Source organism: Macaca fascicularis, chromosome 18, assembly GCF_037993035.2.
Source record: "Macaca fascicularis isolate 582-1 chromosome 18, T2T-MFA8v1.1".
NCBI classification, from domain to species: Eukaryota; Metazoa; Chordata; class Mammalia; order Primates; family Cercopithecidae; genus Macaca; species Macaca fascicularis.
In genome coordinates this window covers 930,619-951,152 of record NC_088392.1, presented here as the reverse complement: position 1 = coordinate 951,152, position 20,534 = coordinate 930,619, and the positions used below count along the sequence as shown (strand labels likewise).

The following is a 20,534-nucleotide window of genomic DNA, read 5'->3' as shown; positions in this document are numbered from 1 at the left end:
AAAATTGTCTTCCATGAAACCAGTCCCTGGTGCCCAAAAGGTTGGGTACTGCTGTTTTAGATGATACACATAGCAACTCTGGGTATGGACCCTTCTCTCTAGGCTTGTTACTGTGATTTACTTGTTTATTTGTTTAGTGACTGGCTGGCTTATTTTACTGGAGTCTACCTATGCCCAACCCCAGATTCCCAGTGTTAAGTATCTAATGTTGTTCCTCAGGGAACTCAGCCTTGGCCATGTCCGTAGTCACCCTGGGATTTAGTAGGAGCTCTCCTTTGATCAGGGCATGACTCACTTTGACTCTCTTTTCCTGGCCGTACCCAGCTGTCTAATCCGCTAATGGCTCTGTTGTTTTAACAACACTCTGGAGCATAAATCACTCCACATCCTAAAGAATCAAATTCAGGATCCTTGAAGGGTAGTTCCTGAGGCCTGTGTTTGAGATTTGTTCTGACTTCAGGCAGGCTCCTCGGAGCTCTTTTACCAGTTTTCCTAGGCAAACTAGCAGGTGTGCGGCCAAGCCTGCATCTGCTCCTTTCCCTTTAGCCATCACCTTCACCGTTTTCTGAGAGCGCCCTTAGGCTTGTACCTCCCCACACTTTGTTTCAGTGAAATCAGCTCCTTTGGGAAGAGATTCGGAGTTATCTGTTTTACAGTCTTCTACCTCCAGGCAAAATTCCTGGAGCTTGGTGGGTGGTGGGGAGGGAACCCTGGCAAATTTCCTTTTGGGTGACATCCATCATCACCCACCTAGGAGTTGAGATTGGGGGGCAGGCAGTAGCTTGAGGTCTTCTTGGCTTGCCTCTCCTGTGGTGAAACCACCACCAGGACCCCAGTATTTTCAGCGCCAGGTGCCCAAGAGCCTTTGTCCCACAGAGGCCAGTGTGGAAGGGGCCCTGCCCTTCCCAGGAGGGAGTGCCCTTGCGGCCAGGGAGAGGGTGTCGTGTGGGTGAGGAGGAAACGCAAGGCTCTGCGCACATCCCTGTGTTTCTAAAACAGCACGAGTGCCCGCCCCTCCGTTGGTGCATGGTTGGGGCCCCAGAGACTGGGACAGGGAGACCGGACATCCCTCCTTGGGGGGAGTCTTGAGGTGGGGTGGGTCACTGGCCTCTCCAGGGTTCTCTGCAGATCCCAGAGTGTGGGGGGTCATAGCTCACTGAGCCCTGCCCCCTGGCTCTGCAGAGCAGACCCCCAGCCCTCAGCCCCATGTGTGGACCCCTGCGGGTGCGACCAGGAGAGACGAGAGCTGTGTGACCCACATTTTACAGGAAATTGTCTTCACCTTTTCCAGTGCATTTGCCAAAACCACAGCTTTATCCACACCCAAAGCACGGCACCACCAAAACAAGAAAGAAAGCCACCTGGTCCCCCGGAATCCCCCACCCTCCAGAGGCACTCAGGGCCTTTCCTGGGAGGCTCAGGGCTGCCCTTGGAGACTCAGCTCCTTCCCAGCTTCCCCCGGCGTGCAGTGCTGAGGGCTGGACATGGATGATTCGGGTTTTCTGGGATTTTAGAAATTCTTAAATGTGGCCTAATGGGAAAGGGAGAAACTAACCCACTGTGAGAATGTCTGGTTTCTCTTTCAGCGGCTGTTCAAATGGTGTTTGCAATGTTTTTCATTCACTTCGCAGTGTTCCTAAGAATGTGCTTCTCCTGTGCAGCTTCTGACAAACAGCCAGAGAGAAACGCTCATGGGTGTCTGGTCTGCATGAAGGGCGTCCTGCAGGAAGAGGGGCGGTGGGGCCCCGTTTCAGCAGGTGGCCGGGGGCTCCCTGGCTCCAGGCAGGAGAGAGGGTGGTGACTTGAGATGTGTCTTAGAGTTAAGTATTATAATTTAGTTTTATTATTTGTGTTTCATGGTGCTTACTCAGCATTGGGCAGCATAGATACAGCCGGTAAACTCTAAGTGTCAGCAAACCCAGTGTCTTATTTTTAAGCAAATGTGTTACAGGAAAGGGGTCCTGATCCAGACCCCAAGAGAGGTTCTTGGATCTTGTGCAAGAAAGAATTCAGGGTGAGTCCATAGGGTAAAATGGAAGTGAGTTGATTAGGAAAGTAAAGGAATAAAGAATGGCTTCTCCATAGACAGAACAGCCCCAAAGGCTGCTGGTTGCCCATTTTTATGGTTATTTCTTGATTATTTACTAAACAGGGTGGATTATTCATCCCTTCCCTTTGTAGACCGTATAGAGTAACTTCCTATATGGAAACCCCTGTTTAAGATGGAAATGCTCTGGTTCAAATGCCTCTGACATTTCCCCCTCCCTTTTACAAGAGAACCCTTAATCCTAAGACTTGCAGAGGGACAAAGATCCATCTTCTGTAACTACTTCAGGCTGGATAGAGGTGGTGATATTCCCGCCTTCAGGTCATTCAGGGTGGCGAGGCGCGCAGTCAGAAAGCTCCAGTATGGTGACAGCCATTCATAACTGCAAGTTCTGGCAAATTTAAGAACTTAAGAAATTTAAGAAAACATTCAGTAAGCTTATCCTGCAACCCTACACAGAGCACGACAGCAATATATTCCACAACAGTAAGGCAAAATAAGTAAAATTATCCCAAGTACACTAAATTAGAAGGCTTTCCATGAACTGGGCAACTGCTGGAACCAAGCTCATAGGGGGTCACTAGCTGATTCCAATGTGCCTAGAATTAGAATCTCGATTCAGATTTTTACATTACCCATCCCTCTTGTTTCTTCTGAGCAGCAGCCAGCGTTCACTGGTTGGTTCACAGGAATAAGCAGGGTTATTCTAAATTTCAGGAAAATATTACTAAAAACAACGGATGAGACTAGAATCTAAAAATAGGTGTACCATAGTTTTTGAAAAATAATTTCTCTCTCTCCAGTACCCCATTTTCACCAAGGACAAATCATTGTAAGACTGATGTGCTTTGTTACACTTGGCCTGATTATTTGTATAAAGTGCAGCAAGAATACTTATTTTTCACGTAGACTTTTAAAATAGGCTTTGATGGAACTGTGTTCCATGGAAGGAATCTCAGATAAGACTTTTTTCTTTTTTCTTTTATTATTATGATTATTATTATTTATTATTATACTTTAAGTTCTAGGGTACATGTGCACAACGTGCAGGTTTGTTACATATGTATACATGTGCCATGTTGGTGTGCTGCACCCATTAACTCATCATTTACACTAGGTATTTCTCCTAATGCTATCCTTCCCCCTTTCCCCCACCCCATGACAGTCCCCTGTGTGTGATGTTCCCCGCCCTGTGTCCAAGTGTTCTCATTGTTCAGTTCCCACCTATAAGTGAGAACATGCAGTGTTTGGTTTTCTGTTCCTGTGATAGTTTGCTGAGAATGATGGTTTCCAGCTGCATCCATGTCCCTGCAAAGGACATGAACTCATCCTTTTTATGGCTGCATAGTATTCCATGGTGTAAATGTGCCACATTTTCTTAATCCAGTCTATCATTGGTGGACATTTGGGTTGGTTTCAAGTTTTTGCTATTGTGAATAGTGCCTCAATAAACATATGTGTGCATGTGTCTTTATAGTAGAATGATTTATAATCCTTTGGGTATATACCCAGTAATGGGATCGCTGGGTCAGATGATATTTCTAGTTCTAGATCCTTGAGGAATCACCACGCTGTCTTCCACAATGGTTGAACTAGTTTATACTCCCACCAACAGTGTAAAAGTTTTCCTATTTCTTCACATCCTCTCCAGCATCTGTTGTTTCCTGACTTTTTAATGATCGCCATTCTAGCTAATGTGAGATGGTATCTCATTGTGGTTTTGATTTGCATTTGTCTATTGACCAGTGATGATGAGCATTTTTTCATGTGTCTGTTGGCTACATAAATGGATAAGACTTTTTTTAAAAAAAAAAACCGAGCCCAGCTATGAGTTTGTGCCCTCAAATACCTATGAGTTAGGTAAATTCCTCTCCTCTTGAGGTCCCAAGATAACTTGGGGCTCCTGAGCCTGTCATAAATGACATTTTTTACTTACCACAGGTCAGGCCCCCTGTCCAGGGACCATATAGACAAGGTATGTTTTCCTGAGGGGCTTTTATTGACTCTACAAGTCAAGTTTGATTCCTTAAAGGAAAACATACCATTCCAGTCAAATCCTTGGTAAAATAACCAATTTGGTAAAATAACCATTCCAGTCAAATCCTTGGTAAAATAACCAATCCAATTGTGTCCTGTTACAAATGAAAACAGATTCTTATTGCAGTTATGCAAACAACTATATTGCCATGAATTAAGAATACTCACAAATAGTTTCCAAATTCTGGAGAAATCAAGTACAAAGAAACAAATATGCACAAAATTTTGTTCACAGGAATATGCTTTACTCAATTTTTTTTTTTTTTTTTGAGACAGAGTCTCGCTCTGTCACCCAGGCTGGAGTACAGTGATGTGATCTCAGCTCATTGCAAGCTCTGCCTCCCAGGTTCATGCCATTCTCCTGCCTCAGCCTCCCGAGAAGCTGGGACTACAGGTGCCCGCCACCATGACTGGGTAATTTTTTGTGTGTTGTTTTTTTTTTAGTAGAGACAGAGTTTCACTGTGTTAGCCAGGATGGTCTCAATCTCCTGACCTTGTGATCCGCCCACCTCGGCCTTCCAAAGTGCTGAGATTACAGACATGAGCCACCACGCCGGGCCCCTAAGGTAAGATTCTTATACCTTTTATAACCCTTTACAATTTTTTTTGTTAAAGAGCAGATTATAAGTAGGATTTTGCTTTAAGAAAAACCTGTTGTGTTTTTATTCCAATGTTTAATTTACAGGAAAACAGAATAATACCCCTTTAACTTTAGCCAATGTCCATACACAGAATTTCTTGTACAATTAATTTTTTACAAACCTTCCACAACTTGTTCAAACCTTTAGCTTGATCTTAACTTAAAACAATTCTTTAACTCTTTAATCCAGGCAGAAACATCCACATTCCCATGACTTCTTAAAATCTTTTTACCAAAAGTATATTCCACTTTCCTTTTCGCCTTGGGTGTAGAACTATTTCTTGAGTAGTCTCAAATACAATGTTAACTCTTAGCAACTTTTGCTTTGGTGAAAATCTCGGTAAGTAAGGGATTTTAATTATGTCCCAGGTGTGGAGTCTAGCCTAGGACCCACCAGACAGAAGTGCAGATAAGGGCGGACTCTCCAGCATAGCTCGGGTGTGGCTCTTCACATGTCCCCAGGTGTTATCTAGAATCTAATGTCCACAAGGTGGGTGAATTGAACAACTTTCTTTTTTTTTTTTTTTTTTTTGAGACGGAGTCTCGCTCTGTCACCCAGGCTGGAGTGCGGTGGCCGGATCTCAGTTCACTGCAAGCTCCGCCTCCCGGGTTCACGCCATTCTCCTGCCTCAGCCTCCCGAGTAGCTGGGACTATAGGTGCCCGCCACCTCGCCCGGCTAGTTTTTTGTATTTTTTAGTAGAGACGGGGTTTCACCGTGTTAGCCAGGATGGTCTCGATCTCCTGACCTCGTGATCCGCCCGTCTCGGCCTCCCAAAGTGCTGGGATTACAGGCGTGAGCCACTGCGCCCGGCCGAACAACTTTCAAAAGTCAAAGAAGCAGTTTATGACCTTAAAGCATGTAGTAAACTTAATATCTGACCTGCATAATTTAGACCAAATGTCTTTATTTTACCAATAATCTTTAAAACTGTTTTTGTTTCCCAAAGATTACTTAAGTAACGTGAGCTAAATAAAAGTTATTACACTTTTTACTTTTCTGACAAAATATTTGATTTAAGCTGTTATTGTTATTAGACCAATTAACCAAAACTCTTTTATATGACACACACAACACATATAAATAGAAGACAAAGGACTCATCCCCGAAGACAGGAATTGGACCCTAAACCCGGGCCACCATTGTGAAAAAAGAAAGCACAGCCACATGGTTACAAGATCAAGCTCCCAAGGACATGCAAGACAAGAGGGAAACCTCATCCAGTTTTGTTTTTTTCAGGGACCTGCAGCAGCGTTTATAACCGACCCGTTTGTCAGGCTATCTTGAACAGTGGGCTTATGGGAGTCTCGCTCTCCATGGTGGTTCCCACATCCACTCAGGGGTGTTTGGGTTCTCAGGGACACTTGCTCCTTGCTGGGCACCAAGGCCTGGACTCACCGCCCGGCCTCTGGGGTTCAGGCCATGGACATCCGCCCTGAAGTAACCTGTGGGGACTGTCACGCCACAGTAAATGTCCTGGGTCCTTGGCATCAAGCCTGTCAAGCTGTCTTTACTTTCTCAACAGCACTGGGTGGGAGGTGGCTGGGCCTCGGCGAGTGTTGCCTCTCTCTGTCGTCACCACTAGGATGTCGGTGGGAAGTGGCGTTCTCTCCACACAGGTGCTGCTTTGCCTGTGGATCATGTTTTTCTTCTCCCTGTTGACCAGCACACGTCACAAATTTGAGTTGGGTTTTTGTGGACTTGGTGTACTTGATCTGTAATGGGGAGGATATTTATAAAATAGGATCACTCCAAATGTTCTAAACTACACCTTTGCTTTTAGATTGCGCCAAGTGTAGGTTTGGTGTCTGTGTGTGAATGTCTTGCTTTTGTTTTTTAAGGGGATGAAGCAACAGGATTCATCTCCCTCAGACATTCCTGTTTCACAAACACAGTACTTGAGGCGTCTGATGAAATACTGCATGACTGCAGAGATGTGCACATTGGCCACTTCCCATTAAGGGGTCATCGCGGCTAACTTGCTTATTTTTTTATTTTTTATTTTATTTTATTTTATTTTGAGATGGAGTCTTGCTCTATCACCAAGGCTAGAGTGCAGTGGCGTGATCTTGGCTCACTGCAACCTCTGTCTCCCAGGTTCAAGTGATTCTCCTGCCTTGCCTCCCTAGTAGCTAGGATTACAGGCACCCGCCACTCCACCCGGCTAATTTCTGTATTTTTAGTGGAAACAAGAGTTTCACCATCTTGGCCAGGCTGGTCTCGAACCCCCGACCTCGTGATCCACCTCCTTCAGCCTCCCAAAGTGCTGGGATTATAAGCATGAACCACTGGGCCCAGGCTATTTTTAAATTAAATTAACAGTAAGTTATACTGATAAACATCACATTATAAATAATACAATAAATTACAAATAATACATTAATAAATTAATAATACAATTAATTTTTTTAATTTTAATTTTTGACATGTTAGGCATTGAGGTAAGTATACTGGATTAACACCCGTCGTGCACAGAAAAAAGGAATGAGGAAGGCACGTTTGCCACACATCTGCGCCCTCCTCTGGGAGCCCTGCGTGTTCCTTGTGGTTTAATCTTCCAGAACTCTGACAGGGGCATTACTGTGAGTTCCGCTTGTCCAGAAGGCTTCTTATTAAAGCTTTCTGAGCACTGGTACTCATGAAACTCTCCCCGGTGAAATGAAAACACACACAGGCAGGAAGTGAACCAGTTCTCACCTTGAGTGGTTTCTCCCCAGTGCATGCTTTTTAAAGCTTCCAGTGTGTTCTAATCAGATCTGGGTAATACTGTGGCATCACCTCCCACATCTGCCTTTACCTTCCCCATCCTGTTCTTCATCCTAAAAAAGGCTGTGGGACCAGCCAGTCTCAGAGCCCGGGCGGAGCCTCAGTCCCCTGGAACGTGTGCTCTGTGGAGGGTGCTGCCTGGCAGGGCCTGCATCAGGGTCCCCCTGGCCAGACCAGAGCCTCGGAGGTCCCTGGGCTGCAGTGAGGGAGATCAGAGGTCGTGGGCTGGGGCCAGCCACGAGGAGTAGGGGGCAGCGGGGCGTGCAGCCTGGACATTTCTACCTGCTTGTCTGTTCCACAGGACAGTGGTCAGGAGGGCCCAGGAGTGAGTGTGCAGGGTCCTGGGTGGGCTCCACATGCATCTCGTGGGGCAGCAGGACCCTGATGAGGGCACCCACGGGGTGGGAGGGTGGAGTGCTCCGCTGACCAAGATGGGGAGGCCCGGGTCACGGCCGGCTGTGCCTCCGAGGCTGCGTCCAGCAGCCACTGGCTTCGCCATGTGAGCTCGTGGAAGCCCATGCAGTGTGTGCCCTTCTGGTTGTATCTGGTGAGGCCTTGTACGGGGATGAGTTCGGACCTGAGTTTCAGTCAGCGGAAAAAGAAGTTTCTGGAGGACTTGATTCTTTTCAGGGCATTCAGTTCTGTGTTTAGCCCGTACCCAAGATGAGATTTCTAATACAATGATGTGTTTAAAATTAACCATATCTCCAGGACAGCATCCAGCTGTGAGCCTTGGTGAAGAAGGTCCTGGAGATGGGCATGAATGGGGTGGGGCCATGCCTGGACCCAACAAGAGGTTTGTAGGCCCTGGGGATGTGTCCATGGGTGCTGAGGAGACGGGGGGTACACGCTGTCTGGGTTCTCTTCTCTCCGCTCCATCTCTTGCAAGGTAAGGAGGGGTCTGCTGTTGATTCCTGTCCTGCCTGTGGTGCTGAAGCTACCCTCAAGCTGGGCTTTCTCATCAGGGAGAGTTTCTTCATTGCTTGTACAACTTTATGCTTCCCTGGTGTGGTCTGAGCAGATTGCTCCCCAAGGGACATGAGAGCTGGGACCGTGTTTTTAGAGATAAGAAGCAGCCCCAGGGACTTAGCTTCTTAATGAATTACTTCACAAATCTCAGTAGCTCCCTGCGATTAGTCAAGGTATGTAGAGCTGATGGCAGGGAGGACACAAGGTGGCTCAAAGGGAGCTAAGCTTTGTGTGTGAATTTAGGATGTGAGGCTAAGAGCCCTACAGGCAGGCAGAGGAAGGTGTCGGAGGGAGGAGAGGCCGGTGTGGGACCTTCACCTCGAAGAAAGCTTGCAGGTAAGGCTGGGAAGTGTTGGGAGAGAGCTGTAGTTGATCTTTTTGTTTTTGGATATTTTCTGATGGTCCTCTATGACTTTGGAAAATGGAGAGAAGACAGAGAGGCACAGGCACTGAAGGCAGCAGCTGCAACTGAGAATCGCGCCGCCTGTTGGGGGTGCTCACCTGCCCAGGCCTGGGTGAGGAGGTGCCGGGGCCTGGGTGCACACATGTTCCTGCTCCAGAACTCAGTTGGGGGCTTGGAGCAGGGCAGCAGCAGAAGCTGCACATGGTGAGCGTGTGGGGCGCGGAAGGCCATCTGCTGAGGTTCCACGCCACGCAGAAAGTAGCCAGTGAAAGACAAGGAGGTGTCCCGGGAGTGGAAGGGCTGGGGCCTGGAGAGAGGGGAGATGGGAGGAGTTGGGGGCTACCGAGGACACCACCCCTGGAGCTGGCAAGCATGACAGGAAGGGGAGAGTTGAGCCGAGAAGGGCGGCTGGGGCAGGAAGATGACCTGGAGTGGGGGCCCCAGAGGTCCTGCTCAGGGACCTGCAGACCAGTATGCCTGGAAGATTCTGCAGGCCAATTATGAGGCCCACCAAAGTAGGCGGCCCCCTTCCAGGGCCGTCCTTCAAGCTTGGCAATTGTGTGGGAACAAACAAGGCCTGTTGGGTGTGTCCAGTTCTGCTCTTGCTGCAATTCTGAAAGTCGACCATTTAAAGACTGTTTTTGTTTTTTTTGTTTTTTGGTTTTTTTTGAGATGGAGTCTCGCTCTGTTGCCCAGGCTGGAGTGCAGTGGCGCAATCTCGGGTCACTGCAACCTCCGCCTCCCGGGTTCCCGCCATTCTCCTGCCTCAGCCTCCCGAGCAGCTGGGACTACAGGCGCCCGCCACCTCGCCTGGCTAATTTTTTGTATTTTTAGTAGAGACGGGGTTTCACTGTGTTAGTCAGGATGGTCTCGATCTCCTGACCTCGTGATCCACCCGCCTCGGCCTCCCAAAGTGCTGGGATTACAGGCGTGAGCCACCACGCCCGGCCTAAAGACTGTTTTTTAAACATATCTTATAATGAGAAATACTTCCCTTTTGTTGTTTTTTTGAACTCTTGACTTAGTGTAGTATAGGATCTGGAAATAAGAAACCTGGGTATCTTGGAATAGAAATATAACAGCTTGTCTGTTTCCTTCTGTTGCACAACTTAAATATGCTAGAGTTAAGTGGGTCAAAATCTACCTGGAGGTGAAAGCTGAGTGGATGTCGGTCCATTCCTCTGTGAACTGGGGATGGCAACGCAGTCTCCAAAGGGTAAAAGCAAATGGACAGGCCTGGAGGGGGACCCAGCTCAGATGTGTCCACTGGGCTTTGGCTGTTTTTATGGCACATACAAAGGTCTGGGAGGAGCACAGAACCCTCCCTGAGCCTGAGGTTATGGAGGTTGTAGGGTTATGAGGTTATGGAGGCTCAGGTGCTGCCTTATATACTTATATGTAGTGTGAATTTTTTCAAGAAAGGTATTTTTTTTTGAGACGGAGTCTCACTCTGTCGCCCAGGCTGGAGTGCAGTGGCCGGATCTCAGCTCACTGCAAGCTCCGCCCCCTGGGTTCCCGCCATTCTCCTGCCTCAGCCTCCCCAGTAGCTGGGACTACAGGCGCCCGCCACCTCGCCCGGCTAATTTTTTTTGTGTGTGTTTTTTAGTAGAGACGGGGTTTCACCGGGTTAGCCAGGATGGTCTCGATCTCCTGACCTCGTGATCCGCCCGTCTCGGCCTCCTGAAGTGCTGGGATTACAGGATTCAGCCACTGCGCCCGGCCAAGGTATTGTTTTTATAATGTAAAAAAAAGATTCCATATTGAGGAGAGTAAGTAGACCTGACAGGTGTGCAGCCTTAGGCATTAGTTATTAAATTAAATACATATTCATTGAATTAAAACTCAAAAATTTAAATGTTTTCCTCCTCTTATTAGAATATGCCATTCCAAAAAATCCACCATATTATTCTCTCCCCCAAGAACTCCGTCCTCAGTGCGGCTCCTGGCAGAACGAGGGTGAGGCGTTGGAACGCGTACCGTGGCATCACTGTAAAAGTTCCATGTGGCAAATATAGTTTTTAATCCCTGCTTTTCTTTCATTTTCTTAGTTATTAGCATCATTCTCCCTGATGCTTCCTCGATCACAGAAGTGGCCACTGTGTTACTGGATTAGGCTCTAATCCCCATGCCCTTGGCCAAGTCACATTTACCCTCCGGGTTCACTGGTGCCTGTTGGGATGGTCCTGCCCTGGATGTGTGGAATGAGCAGCCGCTACTGTTTCTCTGGCACCAACCGAAATCCTCTCTTCTGCTGAAATTTTTGGCAGCCTCACCGCAGCTCAGAATGAGGCTCAGTTAGGACGGGGAGCTCATGAACCCCGGGGTGCAAGTCCTGGGCATGGTCCTAACTAGCAAGGGCTCCAGAAAGGGACACGGTGAAAGAAAAGGAAAAGGAGTTATTTTTCTGCTATTGGATGGGTGATACATAAAATGTTTGGAAGCAGCGTTGTTGTGACATGCCCTTCTGCATTGCTGGCGGGTGGGGTGCCCTCCCTAGGGGAGTGGCCAGCGGCGTCTGCTGGAATCCCAAACACATTCGCCCTTTGACCCAGCCGTACCCTTGAGGGGACCTGCCCTGCACCCCGTTCTCTGCGGGAGCACAGTGGGAATGAGGAAAAGTCCCGGTTGTAACCACAGCAGTATTGTGAAGATGAGCCTTTTAAACAAAATTCTAAAATATTAAAATCCGTATGAATACTCTATAACTTCAGAGAATCAGGTCTAGAATAATATTAATAAGAGCGAATATCTAGTAACACTGGGCTGAATTCTCTGGGGGCCCAATATGAACTTAGTTGTGTCCCACTTGGCTAGATAGACCCAGTACAGGACATTTCTTTCTTTACGAGCCTTTTAAACATCAGAATGGCATGTTTTTCTTAAATGGGCAGATCCTTCTATTCTCAAATTGCAAAGCAAAATGTAGATGAAATGAAAAATCCATAAGGGGGGCAAACAGCATTCTGGTCATGCCTCTTTTATTTTATTTTCGTTTTTATTTTTATGATTATTGTTTTTATTAGAGACAGGGTCTGTCTGTGTTGCGCAGGCTGATCTTCAATTCCTGGCCTTAAGCAGTCCACCCGCCTCAGCCTCCCAAAGTGCTGGGATTACAGGTGTGAGCCACCACAACCGCACCCAGCCTGTCTCTTTTATGTTGAATGCTGGGTTAGGTGGCATTTGTAAATACCATGGGTAAATTCCTTTCTCTTTCTCTCATTCAAGGTTGATGAAGAGCTGATCATTGAAGTCACCAGTTATTTTTCTCAAGAATATGAATAACAATGGGATTTGCACTCATTATGTTTTCAGAATGGCTTCACATAATTTTCAGTGAGTACTTTGGACTCTTCGTATATCGACTTTTTGCCTTAACGGCCTGGTTTGACTTAAGCCTGCACTGGGTTTTTCTTTGATTTTGCTTGGGAATGGTTTGATAAAGGAAAATGGATGATCGTATAAAATAAAACTCAACATGGAATAAATAGTAACTAGAAGTGAGCAAAATACTTCTATAGAAATAAACATCTTAAGATGACTTTTTAAAAAATTATCAAGAGTATCAAAAAATATAGCAGTACATTAGGTAATTTGGAATAGTTTTTCTATGAACCCATGATTACGTAAAATTATTGAAACCTCTAAAGAAATGTCCTATTTTTAGGCTGCGTACAGTGGCTCACGCCTGTAATCCCAGCACTTTGGGAGGCCGAGGTGGGCGAATCATGAGGTCAGGAGTTCGAGACCAGCCTGACCAACATGGTGAAACCCCGTGTCTACTAAAAGTACAAAAATTAGCCAGGCATGGTGGCACGCACTGTAGTCCCAGCTACTCAGGAGGCTGAGGCAGGAGAATTGTTTGAACCCGGGAGGGGGAGGTTGCAGTGAGCCGAGATCGTGCCACTGCACTTCAGCCTGGGTAACAGAGTGAGACTCTGTCTCAAAAAAAATAAATTAAAAAAAAAAAATTAAGGCCGGGCACGGTGGCTCAAGCCTGTAATCCCAGCACTTTGGGAGGCCGAGACGGGTGGATCACGAGGTCAGGAGATTGAGACCATCCTGGCTGACACGGTGAAACCCCGTCTCTACTAAAAAATACAAAAACTTAGCCGGGCGAGGTGGCGGGCGCCTGTAGTCCCAGCTACTCGGGAGGCTGAGGCAGGAGAATGGCGTAAACCCGGGAGGCGGAGCTTGCAGTGAGCTGAGATCCGGCCACTGCACTCCAGCCTGGGCGACAGAGCCAGACTCCGTCTCAAAAAAAAAAAAAAAAAAAAAAAAAAAAAAAAAAAAAATTAATTAATTTTTAAAAAGAAATGTCCTATTTGGAAACCAGATTTTCTTTTTGGAAGGCCCCCATTTTGTGTTCAGTCAAAAATTAGTTGGCAAGACAGGGACTTCTAAGCAAGTTATTTTTGTAGTTGTGCTCCGGACATCTGTGGAATATTAGCTGACACAAAGCAGATTTTTCGTGTTAGATATTGGAATAAAGAGAGTTGCTCCTTACCACAAATGTATAATGTTTCTCTACTGGCATCACGTTTTGCTAAACCCACTATTGGGTTAAATATATAAACTTTGGTGTTGTCTTTATTTATAACTCAAATACTTCAAAAAGACAGCTCTAGAGAAGGTAAAATTTCACAAGACTAAACCTTGGGATACCCAAGGTATTACAATACAAAGACTTACATTTAAATGGAAAAGCAATAAGTGTGGACTGAAAGCTCTGAATATATCACCAACAGCAGCCCTGTAGGTGGATCCAGGGTTTGCAGCTTTGATCTTGAGGTGAGGGGGCAGCCAGTCATGGACGAAGCCTGCATTTGTGTTCATCGCTGCCACACTAGCCTCAGTTGGTCACTCCCAGGAGGGCGCACGGTGCTGCCTGGACCACTGTGCACACCGAGGGCTCACTGTGCTGCCTACACCCCGTGCAGACCTGCAGGCCGGCGCCCGGCGGCAAGCCCCTGCTCACGTGCTGCCTACACCCCGTGCAGACCTGCAGGCCGGCGCCCAGCGGCAAGCCCCTGCTCACCCACCCTGAGTGCCGTTCTGCTTGCCGACAGATTCGAGGGATATTCTGCAGACTCTGGGCTGTTGAGAAGTTTGTGATCCAGTGACAGATGTCCCATTTATGGATCCAGTTGGACGTTTTTGTGGACTGGCTTTAAGGTTTCGAAACACATTAAATGCCGCCTCGCCAGAGTTGAAACTATCTTTCAGGGCTGGGAGTAGCCTTACATCCTAGCCACCCTTTCTTTGTACAGAAAGTAATCCCAAGTGGCCCTGAAGCTGGCTGGTGTCCGAGTGTACGGAGAGCCCAGGGCCTGTGTGCTTCACCTTTGGCACGAGTGAGGCTCTGTGCACGTGAGAAAGCAGCCTGTGGACCTGTCCAGGAGGACCTGGGTGCCAGCAGGGATGGCCAGGGTGCTGTGGGATCACCATTGCTGCCAGCTAGTCTCTTAGAGTAAAATGGGAACAAAACCAAGACAGGGGATTGGAGCTGGTACTTTTGTTGTAGAAGGCAGGGTCTGGCTCTGTCACCCGGGTTGAAGTGCAGTGGTGCAGTCATGGCTCACTGCAGCTTTGACCTCCTGGGCTCAGTTACTCCTCTCACCTCAGCCTCCCAAGTAGCTGGGACGACAGGTGCGCACGACCATGCCTGGCTAACTTTTTTTTTTTTTTTTAAGAAACGGGGTCTTTCTGTGTTGCTGAGGCTGGTCTCCAACTCTTGGCCTCAAGTGATCCTCCCACCTCAGCCTCCCACAGCTCTGGGACTGCAGGAGTGAGCGGTGGTGCCCAGCCTGGAGCTGCTGCTCTGACAGGAACACACCGCTCCTGTCTCCTTTAAGATGGGCTGACAGGGAAACGGAAGCTCATGTAATTTTCTCGGCATTGGAGGCCGTTGTCTGTTGTCACAGAAGTGTGGGGGATTTTGTGCATAAGTGTTCTTTATTTTGAAGCAGTCCCAAATGTGGAGCGTTGCCTAGGGTGTTCCCAAGTGAGCATTACGTGAGGGCTGCGCTCTGGTATTTCTCAGTGAAAACTGGTTCATTGAGATCATTACTGGAGTGAAGTAAGTACGTGTGGAAGTTTTGTGTCTGACTGGGGAGAGTATCACTAAAATTAGACGTTTTGTGATGTAGACTCTGTGAACAAGGACGTTGTCATGAGTGTCTCCCGGTAACGCACTGCAGCCTACCGTGGCTTTCGGTTAGTATCCCTGAGTGGAAACGTCTCTGCACCACACAGATGCTCCTCCACTTACGTGGCATCTACGCTGACGGGACCCCCTGTAAGACCGCTGGTAAGGGGGGGCGTTACTGAATGCAGATGGCTTTCATGCTGTCGTAAAGCTGGCCCGTTGTGAGTCCGGCTGTTGAGAGTCGGGCCTGTCCGTGCGCTGTGCTGTGTCCTCAGTTCTGGGTCCACTCTGCCGTGTGCGATTCCGGAGTCCCGGAGCACTGCCACTCCTCCTCCTCTGCTGTGTTGAGCAGCGGCTGCCTCCCTCCTTTTCCGAGGGAATGCTGTGGAGCAGGGGTTCCTAACCAAGCGCTGCTCCCCATCCGTGGCCTGTTAGGAACTGGGCTGCACAGCAGGAGGTGAGCAGTGGGAGAGTGAGTGAAGCTTCCTCTGTATTTGCAGCTGCTCCCATCACTGGTGCTACTGTCTGAGCTCTGCCTCCTGTCACGTCTGTGGTGCAGTGGATTCTCGTAGGAGCGTGAACCCTGTTGTGAACTGTGCCTGCGAGGATCTAGGTTGCATTCTCCTCATGATAATCTTATGCCTGATGATCGTCACTGTCTCCCATCACCCCCAGATGGGACCGTCTAGGTCCAGGGAAACAAGCTCACGGTTCCCACTGAGTCTACGTAATGGTGAGTTGTATAATTATTTTATTATATATTATAATGTAATAACAAAGAAATAAAGTGTACAATAAATGTAATGCACTTGAATCACCCCAAAACCATCCCCCTGTCCCTGCTGTCAGTGGAAAAATTGTCTTCCACAAAACCCATCTCTGGTGCCAAAGAGGCCGGGGACCGCTGCTCTGGAGGCTCCCTGCCTGTCTTCCTCAGTCCTGCAGCCTGGCCTTTACGTGACTGTGAAAGCTTTGTAATAAGAATGTCAATAGAAAGAACACCACGAGGCTGGGTGCAGTGGCTCCCGCCTGTAATCCCAGCACTTTGGGAGGCTGAGGCGGGCGGATGACGAGGTCAGGAGATCGAGACCATCCTGGCTAACACGGTGAAGCCCCGTCTCTACTAAAAAATACAAAAAAACTAGCCGGGCGAGGTGGCGGGCGCCTGTAGTCCCAGCTACTCAGGAGGCTGAGGCAGGAGAATGGCGTGAACCCGGGAGGCAGAGCTTGCAGTGGGCTGAGATCCGGCCACTGCACTCCAGCCTGGGCGACAGAGCGAGACTGTCTCAAAAAAAAAAGAAAGAAAGAAAGAAAGAAAGAACTCCACAGTTGAGTGGATTGTACTTGGGCTTCTGTCTTAGTCTGTTTATGCTGTTATATTATAATGAAATATCTGAGACTGGATAACTTATAAAAAACACACATTTATTTCTCACAGTTCTGGAGGCTGGAAGACTGTGATCAGGGCCCTGCAGCTCTGAGGTCTGGGGAGGGCTGCTCTCTGCTTTCAAGATGGCCCCTTGTTGCTATGTCCTAAGGGATGCTGTGTCCTCACATGGTAGAAAGCGGACGGGGAAAAGGACCTGCCTAGTTCCCACCAGCCCTTTCATAAGGTAACAAATCCCATTCCTGAAGGCTCTGACCTTGTGACTCAGTCACCCCTAAAGGCCCCACCTGTTAATACCATCACTTTGCCACTCACGTTTCAACACATGCATTTGGGGGGACATTTGGACCATGGTGGCATTTGTCTTTTTATTGCTTATAGACTGTGTTCTGAAAAAATGAAAAATGATTTTGACACAAACCAATGCTTTTGAAATATTCTAATATGTTTATCTGGAATATGCCTCTTAAAGAAAACTGAAGGGCCGGGTGTGGTGGTTCATGCCCGTAATCTGAGCACTTTGAGAGGCTGAGGCAGAGATTTGCTTGAGGTCAGTCAGGAGTTGGCCACCAGCCAAGGCAACATACCCAATCTTCAAAAAAAAAAAAAAAAAAAAAATTGGCTGGGCCTGGTGGCACACGCCTGTAGTCCCAGCTATTTGGGAGACTGAGGCAGGAAAATTGCTTGAGTCGCAGAGTTCAAGGCAGCCGTGAGCTGTGATTGCACCACTGCACTCCAGCCTGGGCAACAACGACCCTGTCTCTAAAAAACAAACAAAAAGCCTGAAATGTTTAGCTTTTCGTTGATTTTCATGATTTTTCCTGGTGACCTCACACCTTCTCCTTTTGTCATGAGGGGAGATTTCCCGGCGTGGTGCTCCTGGGGCTTTGCGCTTCCTCTGAGTGGCCTGGCTGCCTCTGGGTCTTGGTCACTAGGGATGAAGGATCGTTTCACTGGCTCACTTGTGAGCTGTTCCCTGGAGGGGTGTGGACAGGCACACGCGGCTCTGGAGGTACTTGGTGGGCAGCCTGGCCTCCAGCGGCCGGTGCCACCTCCCTTTGCTTCCTGTACCCCCAGGATTTTGCCAGACCCGCCTGGCAGCCAATGTCGGGAAGTTGGGCACAGAGCCGAGTCCTGAGGCCTGGGACACTGCCTGGTGAAGGTCGCCCAGTCTGACGGGCTCCAGAGCCTCCAGGGCTTCGACACCTCCGTGCAGGGCACCCATCATCTCCCGCCGTCTGTCTCAGCATGAAGAATTCAGCCAAGGGCGAGCTCCCGGATGCCAAGAGCTTGCCCGTGGTGGGGAGCTGGATGACCACCGTGGCCGCAGCTCCCACCCCTTCCACGTGGCGTGGCAGACGATGACGCAGCCTGGGCTCAGAGGAGCTCACATCGCGTACATGGCACCCTCGGCTGTTGGGGGAAGACCTTTAAAGATGAGGGGACAAGGCCTTCTTCCAGGGCACGGGGCCAGCGTCCTCAGAGGCTGGGGGCCCCTCGTGCTGGTCCTGTGCGAGGAGCTGAAAGGTCATCTAAGGGCCTCGGCCTCCTCCAGACACCAAGGGAACCAAGGGAACCACACAGAATCCTCAGCTGTGCAGACCATTGACCTTCGAGAAATTCCGATCGTCTTTTTCCTGCCGGATCCGGCCTGCAGAGGGCCGGGAAATTCCGATCGTCTTTTTCCTGCCAGATCCGGCCTGCAGAGGGCCGGGAAATTCCGATCGTCTTTTTCCTGCCAGATCCGGCCTGCAGAGGGCCGGGAAATTCCGATCGTCTTTTTCCTGCCGGATCCGGCCTGCAGAGGGCCGGGAAAGGCTCTAGAAAAGGGACGTCTTGTGATCCAACTGTGGCTCCAGTTCCATATCTTGATCACTGCCGGGAGGGAATCCAGGGGTCCTTGCGGGCCCACAGGAGACGCACTCCGCTACTCAGACCTAGAGTCCGGATGCTTGTAGGACCTGAGCAATGTTTAAGTATTTACTTAAAACAAAAGAATCGTGTTTTTGTACTTAGGCACTAACTGCTCGTTTGCACCACCGAGTACTTGCAATTATGTTCTACGGTGGGGATCTGCCACAAAACAATAAAAACAGGATGCAGAACACCGGGAAAAAAAATGGAGTTGTCGAACAGTGGAGTTACTAGGACAGGACAAAGAAATTGAGTACAGGGGCCCTTCCTGGCTGTGAAAGAGTTGAGAAGTGGAGAAGGAAGGAGGGAGGGGCTGAGCCGAGAGGAAGGCACCCACACTGCACCCCACCCGGGGGTCTTCCAAGGCTGACCTCACCGATTTCCTCTGTATTTCCTCTGTATTTCCACCGATTTCCTCTTGAGAATGAAGGCAGCTAGTGCCCAAGGGCACAATTAGCTCTTTTAACAGCGAGAGCAAGGCTCTGGGGTTTTTAAGTTGACACTTGGATGCACGGTTATCATTTACGTAGCTGGAGAGACAAAAAAGCCCGTGATTTTGGTCGGATGTGGTCGCCTGAGCCAGCAGGTATCAGAGCTGACACAAAAATAGGGATTCATTCTCAACCATGGGCTGCTCCTCGCACCACACCCTTCAGAGTGTTCCCCAGCCCCTCAGGCAGCTGTCAAGGGACAGCTGATCCCAGAATGGCTAAAGAGCAGCCCTGACCCAAAACCACAAGCAGACAAAACGGAGTCGGTTTGTATTTATTGGTGAGCACGAGCAGTGTACCAGGGCAAGGCCAGGCAACACTTTTGCTTCTAATTTTATAATGTAGCACTAAAGAACAGGAAAACCAAAGAGAAGGATAGGAGAAAATCACTGAGGAAGCGAAGAGAAGTGAGAGTCCACATAAGAGAAACCTCACATTGCATCGCACAAACGAGGCTGCGCATAGAATATGTGAGGGTGGACAGAGGTGCGGGGAAACCGTTTCTATCTTAAAAGTTAAGTGCATGTTTGAAAAATGGCAGGCATTCCGCTTTTTTAGGAAAAGGAGTAAAATTTATTAAAAATATGACAATCATAAGGGACAAGTTCTGAATTAGGTTTTATACAGTTTCGCCTTGTTTTCCATACAAAATATATAGTTGGAATTTTTGTGAATTACCAGCTTTAAAGGTTCCGGGCCCTCATTTCACGTTTGTCTTCGTTGGCAGTGCATTCTGTGGACGATGAACACAAGTGCAGCTGTGGCTGTGCCTGGCCTGTGTGTGTTGAACACGTTCCTGCTGTGTGGGAGCTGCCCACCCAGCAGAGCCTGAGTCTGAGTTCTCAATGTGAGCCTCATTTTATTTTATTTTAAAATGCAATTGTGAACTTTCCCCTTAAACAATTCAGAAAGCAGTAGTCTTATGTGGTCTTTTAGAAAACAAACTCAAATGGAAGAGTGTCCTGGTATATTAATGAACAAAATTTACTCCTGAATATGAGTTTGTTTTTAGTGCTTGGAACCAGCACTTCATGGAAGAGAACAGCAAAAAGGGAGCAGCAGAGAGATGGTGTCTGAGGAGTTAAAAGTTATTTTAATCACAGCAGGCAACTTGGGAAGACTGTTTCATGGTGTCAGAAGTCTATATGACAGGAAGGGAAGAGAGTATTTCAAAGGAGGAAGAGGAAGGAGAGATGTGGTAGGTGAAGTTGTAATGTGATTTAATGATGGCTAAGAACTTGTACAAAACCCAGAAAATGAAAATAAATTAGATATGAAGGAAGAAAAAGGTCAAAGATGAGATCGTAAAACTGTGATGCAGACTTGCTGAAACTGGAGTTTGGGTCTTAACTGCCCCTCCAAACCCCTCCTCCAGTTTGTGTGAGAGTTTGTCAGGAGCCTGGTTTTTGCTCTGCCATGCCTGGCCACGCCGGGCCCTGTTCTGGTGCTGAAGTCTGGTGTTGGAAGGCTGTGGCACTTGTAGAGTAAGACCCCCGTCTCCCAATCTTCTTGGTCTCTCTGAGCTGCAATTTCCTTATCTGTAGAATGAGACAATGACAGATCTTGGATCAGTTGAGCAATTTGTTTCTCAGATTGTTCAACTGAAGAATTTATTCCTAGATATTTGTACTAAAACATACTAAAACTAAAGTGAGAACATCATATTAGTTAACAGGAAATTGTTCTGACATATGCAGTAAAAGGGAATTGAAAGCATTCTTTCCAAATTTCCACAC

At 48.0% G+C, this 20,534-nt stretch overlaps 1 long non-coding RNA gene across 1 annotated transcript in view; it reads left to right on the top strand.

Annotated features, from left to right (window-relative positions):
• The first annotated feature begins 5,544 nt into the window (after nt 1–5,544).
• LOC107128044 (uncharacterized) overlaps nt 5,545–20,534 on the top strand; it is a 28,414-nt gene continuing 13,424 nt past the window's right edge. Inside the window, exons 1-5 of the long non-coding RNA XR_010582740.2 lie at nt 5,545–10,586; nt 12,087–12,194; nt 15,008–15,739; nt 16,445–16,619; nt 19,902–19,996. This is a non-coding gene — a long non-coding RNA (uncharacterized lncRNA). The remainder of the gene's footprint in view (nt 10,587–12,086; nt 12,195–15,007; nt 15,740–16,444; nt 16,620–19,901; nt 19,997–20,534) is intronic.